This window comes from Marmota flaviventris, chromosome X, assembly GCF_047511675.1.
Source record: "Marmota flaviventris isolate mMarFla1 chromosome X, mMarFla1.hap1, whole genome shotgun sequence".
Taxonomy (NCBI): domain Eukaryota; kingdom Metazoa; phylum Chordata; class Mammalia; order Rodentia; family Sciuridae; genus Marmota; species Marmota flaviventris.
In genome coordinates, this window is record NC_092518.1 from 116,908,579 (window position 1) to 116,926,283 (window position 17,705).

At 38.4% G+C, this 17,705-nt stretch overlaps 1 long non-coding RNA gene across 1 annotated transcript; it reads left to right on the forward strand.

Annotated features, from left to right (window-relative positions):
- Positions 1–5,184: 5,184 nt before the first annotated feature.
- LOC139703079 (uncharacterized) lies at positions 5,185–11,177 on the forward strand. Its single transcript, XR_011705573.1, has 3 exons — positions 5,185–5,676; positions 8,765–8,817; positions 10,420–11,177. It is a non-coding gene; the product is annotated as an uncharacterized lncRNA (long non-coding RNA).
- Positions 11,178–17,705: the final 6,528 nt, after the last annotated feature.

Here is a 17,705-nt window from a genome sequence, read left to right on the forward strand (position 1 = left end):
GAGCTGAGCAGTTTTCCTACCACAATGATGTTCTGCCTCACCTCAGTCCCAGAAAGTGGAGCTGGCGAACCATGGACTGAACACTCTAAAACTGTGAGTCAAAATTAATCTTTCCTCCTCTAAGTTGTTATTGTTAGGCATTTTGGTCACAGAGATACAATGCTGATTGTCACATGGTTCTTCTAACTCCACCTTTTAGTCTAATTGACTTATTTCATTTTAGCATTCTTCATTAAAATGCTTAAATATTGTATTGTATATTAATATATAAAAATAGTCTGAAATCCATTACTGGTGTTAAGCATTTCCATGAATAATGTTCATGGACCCAAGACCTTAACTCTAGTCTGAAATATGGAGCTGGTGATCACCACCATTTTGAGCAGGCAAAACCAGTGGGATCATGGGCTATGAAGCAACAATTAGAGGCCTCTTCTGTTAATGCACAAATATCAAATGCACTCAATCCCTCCCTCTCACACTCCTGTTATACACAGTCTGCAAATGTCCCGACCGGCAGGACACATCAACGTAGGCAGTGAACCTAAATGGGGAGGAATGAAGGGACAAGAGACACAGAAGGATGACAGCAAGACAGGAGTTCTGATCAAGCTGCAAACTTTTATTGTTCACACAGGGGTATTTATGGGCTGGGAATGGGGGAGCTCTCTTATCGGCAGTTGCTGGATGTCTTCACCAAGGTGAGATAACTGCAGGATGTTTCAGGAAGATAGGTGGCCGCAGGATGTCTCAGGGAGATAGATGGCTGCAGGGTGTCTCCCAGGCAAGATGTCTCCCAGGGGGCTGTTTCTTGTAATTGTCAGGCTATTCTTTGAAGGAGAACTCCCTTCTAGTCCCTGGCATGCAAATACCCCACTCATTCTTCAACCTACTTACAATTGGTTTTATTAGTCTATACCTTCCTATTGGAGCTGACTGCATCTAGGATACCTGAGACGGTTCTTCCTTTATTTTTTTAAGTAAATGACATTTTTTTATTAGATAACTTATCAAAAGGATATGTTGATAACTTATAACTAAGTACATGTATGAAGATACAAATGGTGTGAATATACTTTGTATACAACCAGAAAAAGAAAGAACAGATATGTACAAAGGCAGATACCAATCAAATTATGTATATTTTCAATTGATTTCTAAGGAAGCAATATGGTTTTGAAGTTATTATTATTATATTGCATTACCAAACAATAACTAAATACATTTGCAGACTAAATATTAAAGTAATGCAGTATTATGTGACATTCTTTTATAACTTGCTGAGAAGGTTCTTAACAGGATTCAAACTGAGTGTGTAAATTATGTACTTAACACAAAATCAGTTTTTACCTGGATCCTACAAAGAACACTGACATTGGCATTGACAATTATATTCTCATATCATCCCTCATTCAAGGCATGCCATACATACTCACCACACTCCAGTCATCCTGTCCTGTCCTCCCTTGTGTTCCTAGGTCATGTAAAGATTTTTCTACTGCAAGACTTTTTTTTTTTTTTTTTTGGTACTGGAGACTGAACTCAGGGGTACTTGACCCCTGAGCCACATCCCCAGCCCTGTTTTGTATTTTATTTAGAGACAGGGTCTCACTGAGTTGCTTAGTGCCTTGCTTTTGCTGAGGCTGGCTTTGAACTCATAATCCTCCTGCTTCAGCCTCCTGAGCTGCTTAGATTATAGGTGTTGTTGTGCCACTGTGTCCAGCTTCTACCTCAAGACTTTTACATAAGCTCTTCGTTGGTTTGGAATATTTTCCAGCTGGCTCCTTCTTACCCTTCAGGTCTCTGTTCAAGTGTCACCTCCTCTGAAAGGCCTTCTCTGATCTGCTATCTATAGTAAATCCCTCCCCATCCCCATTTTACTATCACAGTACTTTGTTCAATCCTGAAGAGCAGAAAACAATCTATAACTGTTGGGGCATGGGCAGGAGTGGGGGAACTTTACTTGATGATTCTCTATATTCTACCTCATTAGAATTCAAATGTTATGAAAACAGTATCTGGAACAAAGTAAGAAACTCAAATATCTGCCCAATAAACAATAAGGAATTGACTTATATTGGCTCTCCATGATGTGGGACAAAAACTATTAAAACTTTTTCTGTTTTCCTTCTTTTAGATTCCCATTAATTTTTTTTTGTTTTTGTTTTTAGCTGTTGATAGACCTTTATTTATTTATTTATATGTGGTGCTGAGAATCAAACCCACTGCCTCATACATGCCAGGCAAGCGCTCTACTACTGAGCCACAATCCAAGCTCCTAGATTCCCATTATTTTTAAAATTGCATTTTCTTATGCTATTTTCACTGGGTTTCATAATCAGATTAACAGCAGCTCTTCTGATCATTGTATGCATGACTGGCTGGGGGCTCAGGACTTTTTTTTTCAGTGCTGGGATGGGCAGGACTGCTTTTTTGGCCACCCTCTGTCTAACCTATTCAGGTCTACTACTTTGATTGACTGAACTGATTTTGTAGCAGTAAATACCTCCACCTATGCCTACAACCCCATCCTTTCTTTATGCTCATGGACCTTGTTCCCTTAGTCATTCCTCCTCTCTTTTGCACCTTTGATCATCCCCTTGGCATGACAAACATGTTCATGTCTTTCCCATCTTGAGAATTCTCCTAGTGAGGCTACCATTGACGGTGCCTTTCTGTTGGCATGGTTGCAGAAACCAAGAAATGGCCTTTGGAGCTTAGCAATTACATAGGCCTTTCCTTACAGAATAGATGATTTCTGACTATACAGGTCATAAAATTCTAGCCGCCACAATCAATCATCCTTGTAGTCTTCCTGGGCTAACAACTAAGATGAAGTTCTGGCTTTTACATTCCAAGAAAAATAGAACAGAAAGCTACTTGGTGTAGCTGAGACAATGTCCCCCTTTGTACCAAAATTAAATGGCAGATGATTAGGTCTTAACAGCTATACATTTTGTGTTTCTATTTGTTTTTCAAAATCTGTCCTGGCAGGGGATTCCAGAGGTATTGAGTCCAGCTTGGACAGCACCTAACCCAGGAAACCTTCCCCAGTTCTCCCAACTGCAGTCAGTCATGGTCACTGTGCTGCTCATTAATGCTATTCTCATCACCTCCTTTTAATGGATCCACATGCTTACTGTTCCCACTTGAACTATGAGCTTTTCACACACAGGGCTTAATAAAATCTGCCTTTTCTTTTTCTTTCTTTCTTTCTTTGTTTTCCTTTGGTGCCAAAGATCAAACCCCACTGAGTTACATCTCCAGTCCAATAAAGTCTGCTTTATTTTGGTCCCCTCAATTTCTAGAACTCTTTCCAGAACTAAATTAAACTAAAAAATTAACAAATCATTGATTTATTCATTAAACAACTAAATGCTACATCCAATAATTATAGATAGAATTAATAAAGGTACAAGGCTAGCTCTAAACATTTCTTACAAGCCTTTAAAGTATTTAAAAATAGTATCCCTGCATACCTACAATACTTTGTTAGATAGAAATTCAATATCTATGTAAAGAAAAATCACATAAATATTAGTAACTGCATTCAATAAATAAAAATGCAAAAGATGATGGCATGGATTTTTTTTAAACATTATATATCTGTCCCTTGCTACACATTATTTTCAAACTCCAAAGATTTACCTCAAACATTGAAGTGATAGGAGCCATGAATATTGGAAAAGTATTTCTTTTTTTATATGTTTATTTCTTAGTTGTAGGTGGACACAATATCTTCATTTTACATTTATGTGGTGCTGAGGATCGAACCCAGTGCCTTCTGCATGCTAGGCGAGCACTCTACCACTGAGCCACAACCCCAGCCCTGGAAAAGTATTTCTAATATTAAAATATTCTCATCAAATAAGCATGTTCCAAATTTGACCCTGGAAATAATGCCTTTAACCATCTTCAAAAACTTAAAAATGGTAAAACCTAATTTTCACTTCTAAAAATCAAAAATTATACCTTTACAGAAAACATCTACGGAGAAGTAAATTGTGTGATTAATGTAGTCAGAACCACCCATTAGAGTGGTAATACAGCCAAATGAAACTTGTTTACAGGAGTCTGGTGGTCCATCAATATGACATTTATCAGAGAAAGCATCCATCTGTAAAGTAAAAAAACAGTTACTTCAAACATAACACAATTTTAAAAGCTAAAAATATGTGCTTAAATCAATGAAGTTCAAGAAATAGTTTTTGAAAAATTATAATAACATTGATGAATATATTTAAGTTGACAAGCACATTATAGACATGAGTTGATAAAATAATGCCCAATAATCTTTTTCCTGTATTCTTTAGAGCAGCTTAGGAAAACTGAGCAAAAGGTACAAAAGTTAGTTCCTACATACTCCCTCTAATCAACCCTAAGTTTCTCCTATTATTAGCATTTTGAATTGGTATGCTACCTTGATTACAAATGATAAACCTATATCAGCACTTTATAAAGTCCATAGCTTACATAAGGGTTCATGCGTTGGGTGGTACATATATTTTTTAAAAAATATTTTTTAGTTGTAGATGGACATAATATCTTTTTTATTTTTTTATGTGGTGCTAAGGATCAAACCCAGTACTTCACACATGTGAGGCAAGTGCTTTATCACTGAGCTACAACCCCAGCCCAGTCATATATTTTTAAATTGTGTTTTAAAATGTTATTTACATATCCACTATTTATTTAACACACTGATAACATAAGATTCAAAACAAAATATGTACTGTTTCTACTCATTAGGAATTAACAAAGGGGAATAAAAGACAAAAATAACTAATTCAAAGTAAGTCATGATAGTTGGTAAAAAAACAAATTCAAAAATTGGTTTCTGGGAATTTCCAGGAGGAAGAGAATTTCAAATGAAGACTATAGGAAATTACTTGAAGGAAGTGATTTTGACCTGGGCTGTGAGAGGGGAGAAATATTTCACTTGATAAGTTGAGGTTGGAAATGGGGACAAAGACAGGGAAGAGAGAAAAAACAAGTCAGGGAAAACAGGGAGGAAAACCCATAAAATTCCAAGTAAAGTTGGGCGGGGGTTCTACAAAAGAGATGTCAAGGGAGCTGGGGCTGTGGCTCAGTGGTAGAGCACTTGCCTAGCATGTGTGAGGCACTGAGTTTGATCCACAGCACCACATATAAATAAATGAATAAAATAAAGGTCCATCTGTCAGGGGCTAGAAGGAAATTCTCCTTCAAAGAATAGCCTGACACTTACAAGAAACAGCCCCCTGGGAGACATCCTGCCTGGGAGACACCCTGCAGCCATCTATCTCACCTGAGACATCCTGCGGCCACCTATCTTCCTGAAACATCCTGCGGTTATCTCACCTTGTGCAGACATCCAACAACTGCCGATAAGAGAGCTTCCCCATCCCCAGCATATAAATACCCCTGTGTGAACAATAAAAGTTTGCAGCTTGATCAGAACTTTTGTCTTGCTGTCACCTTTCGTGTCTCTTGTCCCTTCATTCCTCCCCATCTAGGTTCGCTGCCCACGTTGATGTGTCCTGCCGGACGGGACATTTGGCGCCCAGTGTGGGGCTCGAGCCTTTGACTGAGAAGGAACGCCGTCCTCCGGGAAGACTTGGCCAAGCGGGAGCGCGAGATCGCCTCGGCAGACATGACCGAGAGACAGATCCAGGAGGAGAGTGAGGACGACGCAAGGTGAGTGACCCACCATGGGACAAGCAGTTTCCTCACATGAGTTGTTTTTGTCAGGCCTCAAGGAGGCCCTCAAGACGGGGGGGGGGGGGGGGGGGGGGGGGGGGGGGGGCAACGTGTTAAGAAAAAGGACTTAAAATTATTCTTTTCATACATAGGAGAATTGTGTCCATGGTTTCCCCTTGATGGTAAAAGATGGCTTAGAGTAGGAGACTGATTATTATGAAGATTATTATTATTATTATTATTATTAAGATTATTATGAATGCTTTGGCCCAGAAAAGGTGCCTGTTCCCACCTTTTCTTACTGGAACCTAATTAATTCAGGAAAAAAAAAAAGCTTAAAAGAAAAAAAGAGAGATATTTTTTGGCCTTTATGTTCTAGAAGTTTGTGCTAAGAGTGAAAAAAAAGGGAGAGAAAATGTGATGTTTACCTGGAGAGAAATAAGTTTCAATTTTCCACTGTTTTTGTCAATACTCAGAAAGTATGTACGGACCTTTTTACTACATGATTGTCCTATGAATCAGAATGGCTGTAACTCAGCCACTGGGGACAAGAGACTTTAGCCGCTGCTGCTCGCTATGGGGTCCTAGCCCCTGCGGCCAACAGTGCTTTTAACCCTTGAATTACTTGACCTAAATGCCAAACACAGACTAACTTAAGATCTGATGGTAATGCTAGCGTTTGCTGCTAAAAAACCTTTGGAGCACCCACGTGCCACAGAAAAAAGTGCAGGATGTACACGAGCTGCAACCGCAGGTCAGCAGAGACAGAACAAGCTGCTACCGCAGTAAGATCTTGGCCAGGTGGGGGAAAATGCAGACAAAATCAAACAAAATGCAATTGGCTAGGAAAACTTGGGGAACTTTTGCCCCGAAAATGGGCAGCGGACTCCATGTTGTTTGCATCACCATGGTAACCATGGGGTGCCTGGCCAGAAGAGCGGGCTTCCTGGTCCCACCTCCCACACTTTCGCGGGCTTCCGATTGGTTCTTCCACAGTCACTCAGACAGGACTTCTAGTTCCGCCTTCCAGCCACTAATCTGTACTACTGTGTTTCAGATTTCTACCGGAGCTGTTCAGAGCCTGTATTTTTAAGAATGCCTACCTGTAAATGCTAACGAAAGATATCTTTTTCAGACAAAATTTAATTCCACAGCTTTCTATGTTGCAGCCCTAAATTTAAGTTAGTTCTGAGTTAAATAACCTAACTTTTCTCTATAGTTGTGTTACTAAATAATGTTCTATTGATGAGAGATATCAAACATGCTTCTTTATATTTTACTTTTAATTTTGGAGGTTATGAGGATGCATTTGCTCGCCACAGGAACAAAGCCGGCAATGTTCCTGTGATGACCAAAAAATCCTTATTCTCATTCCTAACTATAAAAAATAAATATGTATACTCAACAAGGATTTTATTTCAGTTACATCAAGTGACGTCACATAGAAGAGTGCACTCCTAGTTAAAAATAAATTAAAATGGATCCAAATATTTTAAGACCACGTGGTTACATAAAATTAATACAATTATAAGTTATGTTCTTATTCTTAATATATATATTTTTAAGATATTTAGATAATCTATATTTGTTAATCTATAAAATAATTAGCACATGCCTAATTGATTAGTTAATATATATTTGCCTAATTGTTTTTCTTCAACAGAAAACCCATAATTTATGTTTTGTATTTACATTTATCAGATACTCTGCCTTTTCAGTTACAGATATTTGAGATAAATGTGTTTACTATAAATTTGCTTTTAAGTGAAAATACAATCTTCAAGTAGTTTCTAATTCTCAAAGTTACTGTTCAAACTCATAAGATGATAATTATAATTATGTCTACAAAATATCTAAGGATTTTAACTATATTTTCATTGATATTTCTTATCAAAGTACAATAATTTGTTTATAGATTCTAAGGTTTTCAGAAATTGTTCCAAGTATAACAAAAAAAAAAAAATTTTCTAAAAGAAAAGGATGCTTCAACAAAGAAAAAGCACACATGGATCCTAAAAAGAAAGAAATCATCTTTGGGTAAAACAAGGTCTTTATATTCATATTTCAATGATAAAATTATTTTCCTAAGTAAAAAAGATTTTTATATTGCTATCTAAACAGATGATGTAAAAATTTAGAAAGATTAAAAAAGAGATTTATATATACTACACTGACTATAATTAATTTAAGGGTATTTCAGGCTATTTTTCCTAGTTTAACTATACTAATGTGAGCTAAGATTTTGTCCATATTTTGACATGATAAGCACCTATTAAAATGTAAGTTTATTTCTTTAAAGAAAGATCCTTATTGCCTAATAATTCTTACTGTTTAAGACAAAGATTAATTTTGGTAAATAAATTCACATTGTTGATTAAACATTTAAGTATATTGAACTACTAACTTAAATCCGATTTTAACAATTGCCCTTAGAGACTAAAATTAATTGATTCTAAGACACTGTGATACTAATTTTTACATATTTTGTTTGTTAGATAATCATAAAATTAAAAAAAAAAACAAACACAACATTTTATGAAGATTAAGGTTCTCCAAATTAAAGTTATATATTAATTTTAAACAATAAAGGTTACAAACTTAAAAAAATTCATTGATATTATATAAGTTCTCTGACTAGATCTATTGTCCATAAAAAATACAGTAAGATTTATATACTGCTCCCTACACAGGAAATAACCTTAATCATATTTTTTAAAGACAATTAAGAGATACCTATTTAAAGGATAATATTCTAAAATACAGAGATTTTGGGATCGCCTTAACCATGCATTATTTGCCCTTAATTTTCTTACCCTAGACAGTGAAGGCCATTCGGCCGCAGACAGACACTGGCATCCCTAGTCCAATTCTGTTCGCCCACCTGTTATGTGGCGCGATCCCCTTACAAATAAATGGAAAGGCCCAGATCCTGTCCTCATCTGGGGACGAGGCTCAGCTTGTGTTTTGGACCAAGAGCAAGCAGCCCCAAGATGGTTACCAGAACGCCTGGTTAAACAGGTTAATGACTTCCCTCAACCCAGGGACGGAGGCCCTCCCCCTGAGGACAAATTTTCCTCTTTTGCAGATGCAGCCAACAATCTGTGTGAGGATCCTGCTTAAGGCACTTCTGCTGAACAGGTTTGTATACGGAGGCCTTGACCCTCCACCTTCCAACACCAGGGAGTACCTTTTTGGCCCCCCCTGCGAATGCAGGGGAGGATCTTGGACTCAGGCTCCCACTAGTTGGACCCAGATTGCTGACTGCGTGATTAAGGTGGCTTACCTCCATGCCGAGGTTGAGTTCATCACCCTAAATGGGTATGTGTTAACAAGCCAAAGATTATTCCCCCCAGTACAAGTAAAGCTCTCCAAAATTGTTCTGCAACTTGTATGCATACCCAGGCGATGCATGTCTCTTGTTATGCGTCAGCCTCAATTTGTGTTAACAAGCAGGGAGAACAATTTTTTGAAGCCACCCTAACTAAAACTCATGCAGCAGAGGGGACCACTATTCATTATACCCCCCTCCTCTTTGACCGGAGGAGAAGGCATATACACCAAGTTACAGTCAGCTGGATGCCAAGGCACTGTTGGTAAACCCTCCTGCTGGCCCATTAAGGCCCCTACAGGGGTCTCTGATGGTGGAGGACCCACTGATGCTGTCAAGCATCTTCAGATAATCAAACTTTTGAAACCCCAAATCCCTGAGCTCACATATCATCCCTTAATGCTGCCTAAATCCCAGCTCCCAGATTTAGATACCAATACATTAGATATTTTGGAAACTACCTTCTCCTTGCTTAATAATTCCAACCCCACCCTTGCTGGTGATTGCTGGCTCTGCATGACAACAGGGGCAATCATGCCTATGGCAGTTCCTATTAATTCTATCATAGACAATGATAATACATGCCAACCTGGATTTCCTTTTAAAGTACAGCCTATAGGCACTTTTACATCATGTCTTTTAGGCGCGATGCAGAATAATACCTATGATATTGATGTTGGAGTTACTTCCTTTGGAAATTGCTCAACAGTAAAAAATTATTCCTCACCCACCCCATCTCTTTGTCCCCCCAATGGCACAGTTTTTATGTGTGGAGGAAACTCAGCCTTCCCCAGGCTTCCAGCGAATTGGACCGGTGGCTGTGTTCTTGCCTTATTACTCCCTGATATAACTATTGTCCCAGGAGATGAACCTCTACCCATTCCTAGCCTAGACACCTTAGTCAAAAGACACAGGCGGGCAATACAGGCCTTACCACTCCTTGCCAGCCTTGGAATAACAGCTGCTGTGGGCACAGGTACAGCTGGCTTAGGCACGGCTATACACTCTTACCGTCGCCTATCTCAACAACTTATAGATGATGTACAAACTCTATCAGGAACTATTAAAGATTTACAGGACCAAATAGACTCCCTGGCAGAAGTGGTCCTTCAAAACAGACGAGGCTTAGATTTGCTGACAGCTAACCAGGGAGGTATTTGCTTGGCCTTAGGGGAAAGATGCTGCTTTTATGCCAATAAATCAGGCATAGTACGCACTAAAATTAAGCAGCTTCAAGAAGATCTAGAAAAGAGAAGAAGGGAACTATTTGAAAATCCCCTCTGGACTGGGCTTAATGGATTTTTACCCTACCTTCTTCCCTTATTAGGCCCTTTGTTGGGTTTGCTTTTATGGTGTCCATAGGACCCTGCATTATAAACAGGCTGGTACAGATTAATATTTTGGCCTCTAAGCCCATACAGGTCCACTATCACCATTTGGAGATGGAAGACCGCGCTGCCAACATTTAAAAGGATGTTCTACCCTTCTTTCAGGCTTATTTCTTAAGTTTACATCCCCACAGATCTCTCTTTCTTATATAAAAGTATAAGTAACAGCTCTGACCAACCATCTTCTGCCCTTGCCATAAGGGTTCGCTCCTCCATGGGCCCCTCCGCTTGGGGGAGGACTCACCCATGGAGTGAGGATATTAGGCCATAATGACGGAGGGTGCAGGAAGGACTGCAGGAGGATGGATCCACGGATCCCAAAACCCAGGACCTCTGAGTGACACGCTCTGGTGCATGGCGGTTGGCATGCTCCCCCCTCAAAACCGTCTCCTCCAAAAACATGCCAAGGCCACGAAATCTCCTAGTGAAGACGCTCGCTCGGATCAGGAGATATTCTAAGGCCTTCTAGAGGAACAGAGCCTCTATCACCCCCTAAAAACATGGCCGGTAAGGTATGGTCAGATATTTTATATAAGAAAGGGGGAAAATGTCAGGGGCTAGAAGGAAATTCTCCTTCAAAGAATAGCCTGACACTTACAAGAAACAGCCCCCTGGGAGACATCCTGCCTGGGAGACACCCTGCAGCCATCTATCTCACCTGAGACATCCTGCGGCCACCTATCTTCCTGAAACCTATCTTCCTGAAACATCCTGCGGTTATCTCACCTTGTGCAGACATCCAACAACTGCCGATAAGAGAGCTTCCCCATCCCCAGTATATAAATACCCCTGTGTGAACAATAAAAGTTTGCAGCTTGATCAGAACTTTTGTCTTGCTGTCACCTTTCGTGTCTCTTGTCCCTTCATTCCTCCCCATCTAGGTTCGCTGCCCACGTTGATGTGTCCTGCCGGACGGGACAGTGGCTCAGTGGTAGAGCACTTGCCTAGCATGTGTGAGGCACTGAGTTTGATCCACAGCACCACATATAAATAAATGAATAAAATAAAGGTCCATCAATGTCTTAAAAAATTTTAAAAAAGAGAAGTCAAATTAAGACCTTATCTAAAATAGCCTTTCAAACCTTATTTATTGGGATTTTAATTTTAATTTTATTTTATATTTTGTTTTTCTCATTACACAAATAATTCATGTTCATAATGCAAAATGTAAAAAAGACAGAAAAACAAAAGTCATTTGCACATAACCAATAAATTTACTACTTATCTAAAGATAACCAATGACCACATTTTGATTCCTACCTTGTACCAAATGTTCTGACTATGCATAAACAACTATTAAACATTTTTTTTTGTACTAGGGACTGAACCCAGGGGCACTTTACCACTGAACCACATCCCCAGCCCTTTTATAAAATTTTTCATTTTGAGACAGGTTCTCAGTAAGTTGCTCAGGGCCCTGATGAGTCGCTGAGGCTGACCTTGAATACATGATCCTCCTGCCTAGCCTGCTGAGCCACTGGGGATTCTTCTTTTTAAATACCACCAATTATTGAACTCCACTCACTTGTTTTTCTTAGCTAGCAAAGCCCCAATCCCAGAAAGGGCCAACCACCCAGCTATTCTCCTCGTTTACTCCAACAGTGGAACACTGTAAAAATGAAGACATGAAATCCAGCTGACTGAACTCACAATGAAGAACACAATACTCACATGGATGCTCAATACCACCCAAAAATCTTACACTAGCTCCCTAATAAATATGCCTTCCTCCTTACTCTTTGGAATTATCTATACCTCAAAGCTGTAGCATCATTATCTTAGATTTTAATTACACAAGTATTTTATATCCATTAATGAAAAATTAATAAACACAGAAGGAAGGCGTACTCCTTATTTCTCTGAGAAAATAAAGGTCATGGGACAGGAACTCCTCTAATGAACCTCTCAGCACCTGTCAGGGCTTTCTTTGCCCTCACTACTATAACAATGGAGGGACATGCCAGCCCTTATCAAAAGCCAGCACCTCCACTGTGCACTTGGTACCACTCTTTCCATGAGGACTTGGTTCTTACCATTATTACTTCTCTTTCTCCTATATTAAAAAATTTTCCCTCTCTAAGGAATCATCATAAAAATATAATGGAAACTCTGCTATCAAAAAATAAATAAATAAATAAGGGGCTGGGGTTATAGCTCAGCCGTAGAGCACTTGCCTCACATGTGAGGCCCTGGGTTGTATCCTCAGCACCACATAAAAATAAGTAAAATAAATAAAGAGATTATGTTCCTCTTAAAAAAAAACTTTAAAAAAATAAGACAAATAAATCTGCTTTGATCTTATCTCCCCTTGGTCCTCATTTCTTTGCTCCTGTTCCAGAAAAAGATATTATAGAAATCGTCTACAAAAATAGGAAAAGCCTGGAACTCGACCTTACTATTCCCTGATAAGTGCTTTCTATATTCCTGAGCAGGGGTGTTTTTGGGATTTGTGGTAATTAGGTGGATGAGGAAATCAGCCTTAGGCAGGATGACAAATGACAGGAAGAGAAGGCAATGGAGACAATGGAGACAAAAAACTCGGGTCAAGTTTCCAGCCCACAAAAGGAAAGGGGTAACTAAAAGAAAAGGCAATCTTGAGGATGGGACTTGTATTTTGTAAACTAAGATTTGAATATGTTCAAATGCTGATGGATACTTCTCCTTAAAAGAGGAAGAGCTTAAAAAGACAGGAAGAGACACTCATTAAAGAAAGGTTTTAGAGAATGCAGATGGAATAATCTAGAATACATGTAAGGAAGACGGGTCCTAGGAAAAGGAACATCTTTTCCATTCCAACAAGACAAGAGGAGAGAAAAGGTGAAGTAAAAAGGAAATTTATAGGTTTTGTGGTTAAAAATGAATACTGGTGGGCAGGGACAGTGGCACACACCTGTAATCCCAACAACTCAGGAGGCTGAAGCAGGAGGACTACAATTCTGAGGCTAGCCTCAGCAATTTAGCAAGACCTTGTCTCAAAAAAACAAAATTAAAAAAAGGACTAGGGACATAGCTCAATGAAGCACTGAGCACTGCTGGGTTCAATCCCCAGTACTACAAACTAATACAAACAAAAACAAACTCAGTGGCAGAGCACTTGCTTAGTATGCAAGAGGCCCTGAGTTCCATCCACAGGACTGCAAAAAAAAAATTATACATGATAACTAAATGACATCATTCCCATAAAGTAAGAATGATTCATTACTAGGAAAATAATTTGTGTTTTCCCCCCTAATAATAGCTCAAGTACAGGGGGTAGGGTGGGGCTAGATGAAGATCTTGAGGGTACTAGAAAAACATTTGAAATTCATAATTCCTAATTTTCAAAAATCTAGAAATGCAATACAAAGGACACTCCCTTCCAAAATTAATGTAATTCAAAGCACCTCTCAAGTACCATGTATTTCAATAAAATGGAAACCAGGTAAAGGCTATAACCAGTCTTTCTTGTTATTTTAAGATGCTTTCTTGTTATTTTAAGATTTTTTAACATTTCTGAAATCAAGAGGACAGCCATAATCTATGCATAATTCAAATTTGCATTATTAAATTAGTGGTGTGCCTTAAATTGATGAAATTCTGTTGCAATGGGCCAAACAGCGTTGAATAGGCATAAATACTGCATTTTCTAGATGTTAAGATTGCCTTTTAAGATGCTGAAATTAGCCAGGTGTGGTGGTGCACATATATCTCAGCATCTTGGGAGGCTGAGACAGAGGATCACAAGTCAAGGCCAGCCTCAGCAAGGTAGCAAGGCCCTAAGCAACTTAGTGAGACTCTGTCTCAAAAAAAGGTGTGTATGTGGGGGGAAGGGCAAGCTGGGTATGTGGCTAGTGGTAGAGTGCATCTGGATTTAATCCATAGTATAAATAACAAAAACAAACAAAAAAGATCCTGAGATCAAGGGCTGGGTGTGTAGCTCAGTGGTAGAATGCTTCCTACCATGTTCAAGGCACTGGATTCCCTTCCCAGATCAAAAAGATCCTGAAATACTATTTCTTAAACATGTGAAAAAATTAACTGCCTTGTTGATTTTAAAGTTACAGTGGTAACCTATAGAATAAAGAAAAAGAATGTGCACATGAATGTAAATTAATACAATACTAATAAAAGGGAATGGAGAAGTGCATAATGCAAGTTAGCCAAATTCTATATCTTTTATGATGCAAAGTCAATAAATACTGGCTAATATTGGCAAGTCAATAATAAAAGGGATGAGAATATTAGGTGTACTATCCAGAGGCCTGGGAGAAGAGGGTTTCTATTTCTAAAAGTTAAAAACTGCCACTCAAGGAGTAGAACATTTGCTCACCATGTGTGAGGTCCTAGGTTCTATCCCCACTACTGAAAGACAAAAACAAAAACAAAAAACCCTGCCACCCTACTTCCTTAACAAGACTACTATAGAACAAGAATTAAAATCAAGAGTTAATAAATGGGATGGATTCAAACTAAACTGCTTCTTCTCAGCAAAAGAAACAATCAGTGAGGTGAATAGAGAGCCTACAGCTTGGGAGCAAATTATTACCAGTTGCACATCAGAGAGAGCACTAATCTCTAGGGTATCAGAACTCCAAAAGCTAAACTGCATAAAAACAAATAACCCAATCAATAAATAGGCCAAGGAACTGAAAGACACTTTTCAGAAGATGATATACAATCATTCAACAAATATATGAAAAAATGTTCAACATCTCTAACAATTAGAGAAATGCAAATCAAAACTACTCTAAGATTTCACCTCACTCCAGTCAGAATGGCAGATATTAAGAATACAAACAACAATAAGTGTTGGTGAGGATGTGGGGACAAAGGCACACTCATACATTGCTGGTGGGACTGCAAAATGGTGCAGCTAATATGGAAAGCAGTATGGAGATTCCTTGGAAAACTGGGAATGGAACCACCATTGACCCAGCTATCCCACTCCTGGGTCTATACCCAAAGGAATTAAAAGCAGCATAGTACAGGGACACAGCCACATTAATGTTTATTGCAGCACAGTTCACAGTAGCTAAACTTTGGAACCAACCTAGATGCCCTTCAGTAGATGAATGGATAAAGAAAATGTGGTATATCTATACAATGGAATATTACTCAGCAATAAAAGAGAATAAAATCATGGTATTTGCAGGTAAATGGATGGACTTGGAGAATATAATGCTAAGTGAAGTTGGACAATCCCCAAAAACCAAATGCCGAATTTTTTCTTTGCTATAAGGAGGCTGATTCATAGTGGGGGTTGGGAGGGGGAGCATGGGAAAGTTAGACAAACTCTAGATAGGGCAAAGAGGAGCAAGGGGCAGCGTGGGACAAGGGGGTAAAAAAAGATGGTGGAATGAGATCTACATCACTACCCTAAGTATATGTATGAAGAAGGCAGGAATGATGCGAATAAACTTTGCATACAAGCAGAGATATGAAAAATTGTGCTCTATATATGTAATATGAACTAAAATGTATTCTGCTATTATATATAACAAATTAGAATGAAAAAAAAAAAAAAAAACCCTGCCACTCAATTGCATGCATTGCATGAAGCTCTGGGTTCAATGCCCAGTACTGGAAAAAAAGTTAATAGTTAAAAACCAAGCCCCATGTGATGGCACATGCCTGCAGTCCCAGCTACTTGGAATGAGGAGGAAGAATGGCTTGAGCCCAGGAGTTCTGAGCCAAATCTGTGTAACATGGTGAGATCTCATCTCAATTTTTTTTAATTAAAAAAAATAAGTAAATTTAAAAAATAAAAAAGTAAAAACAACAAAAAATACCATGTCTGAAGAATAAAAACTAATCCAGGAGGGCACAAAAGGGGATTTTTACTTTTCATATTATATCCTTCCTAGAGTTAAAATTATTTATATATTATTTCATGCAAATATAAAACCCCTCATAAAATTTTTTTTTGGTACCAGGGATTGAATCCAGGAGTGCTTAACCACTGACCCATATATCCAGCCCTTTTCTATATTTTATTTAGAGATAGGGTCTCACTGAGTTGCTTAGGGCCTATCTAAGTTGCTGAGGCTGGCTTTGAACCCATGTTCCTCTTGCCTCAGCCTCCTGTGCCGCTGGGATTACAGGCATGCACCACCATGCACAACAAAACCACTCAAATTTAAAGAAAGTTTAAATTCAGTTGACATTCACCATCTAAATGATAATAATGATAAAGTATGTCTCAAAGAATTTAGTAAGTTTGCCATTTAACAAATTATATAACAAAAACCAATACTGAACTATATAGAAGGGCAAAATTAATACACACACACACACACACACATTTAGTTGTAGATGGACATGATACCTTCATTTTATTTATTTATTTTTATGTGGTGCTGAGGATCAAACCCAGTGCCTCACATGTGCTAGGCAAACACTTTACAACTGAGCTACAACCCCAGCCCTAGGAGAGCAAAATTAATTTCAAAATACAACATATAACGATGTTGATAATGATTTAAAATTCTCCTAAAATTAATAGTTTATTTTTACAAGTTAAACAAATAACTTAAATAAAAAGTATGTTTATAGTAGAACAAGACTATTAAAAATCTCGGAAATATGCAGTCCCCATTCAAAGGAAATTATAAAAAAATTCCAAAGCATATGAAAGGAGAGACATGCTTTTGGGGGAGAAGACTATTATCGTTATGTCTGTTCTCCCTAAATTAAATCTATAAACTCAAAGTCATTCCAATTAAAAAATCCCAGCAGGCCAGGTGTGGTGGTGCACGCCTATAATCTCAACAGCTCTAGAGACAAGAGGATCATGGTTTAAAGCCAGCCTTAGTAAAAGTGAGACCCTGTCTCTAAATAATATACAAAATAGGGCTGGGGATGTGGTTCAGTGGTTGAGTGCCCCTGAGTTCAATCCCCAGTATCTCCTCTCACAAAAAATACCAGCAGATTTTGTTGTGATTGTTGCTATTATCAGTAGTAGTAGGGGAGCAGAACACAGTGATTTGTAAAAATACAGAAAAACCAACATGTAGTAATGTTCAGGAAAATTCCCCAAACAAACAAAAGTTCCACAGGGAAACCAGGTTACCAAACACTGAAATATACTAAATCATTTGATCATACTTGCAAGACAAGGTAATACAGTCAAGTGACCATACTAGGACATCCCCAGTTTCAAATGCCTATGAGACTATAGTGAATGATATGCCTTTGAACTCAGTAAGGTGAAATTGTATTATTATATTAAACTTATGGGGCCAACAAACCATTAGCAAAAGAAGATCTGGATTTTTCTTTCAATTGCTACACCTAAATCAATTCCAGCCAGAGTGAATATTTAGATATAAACA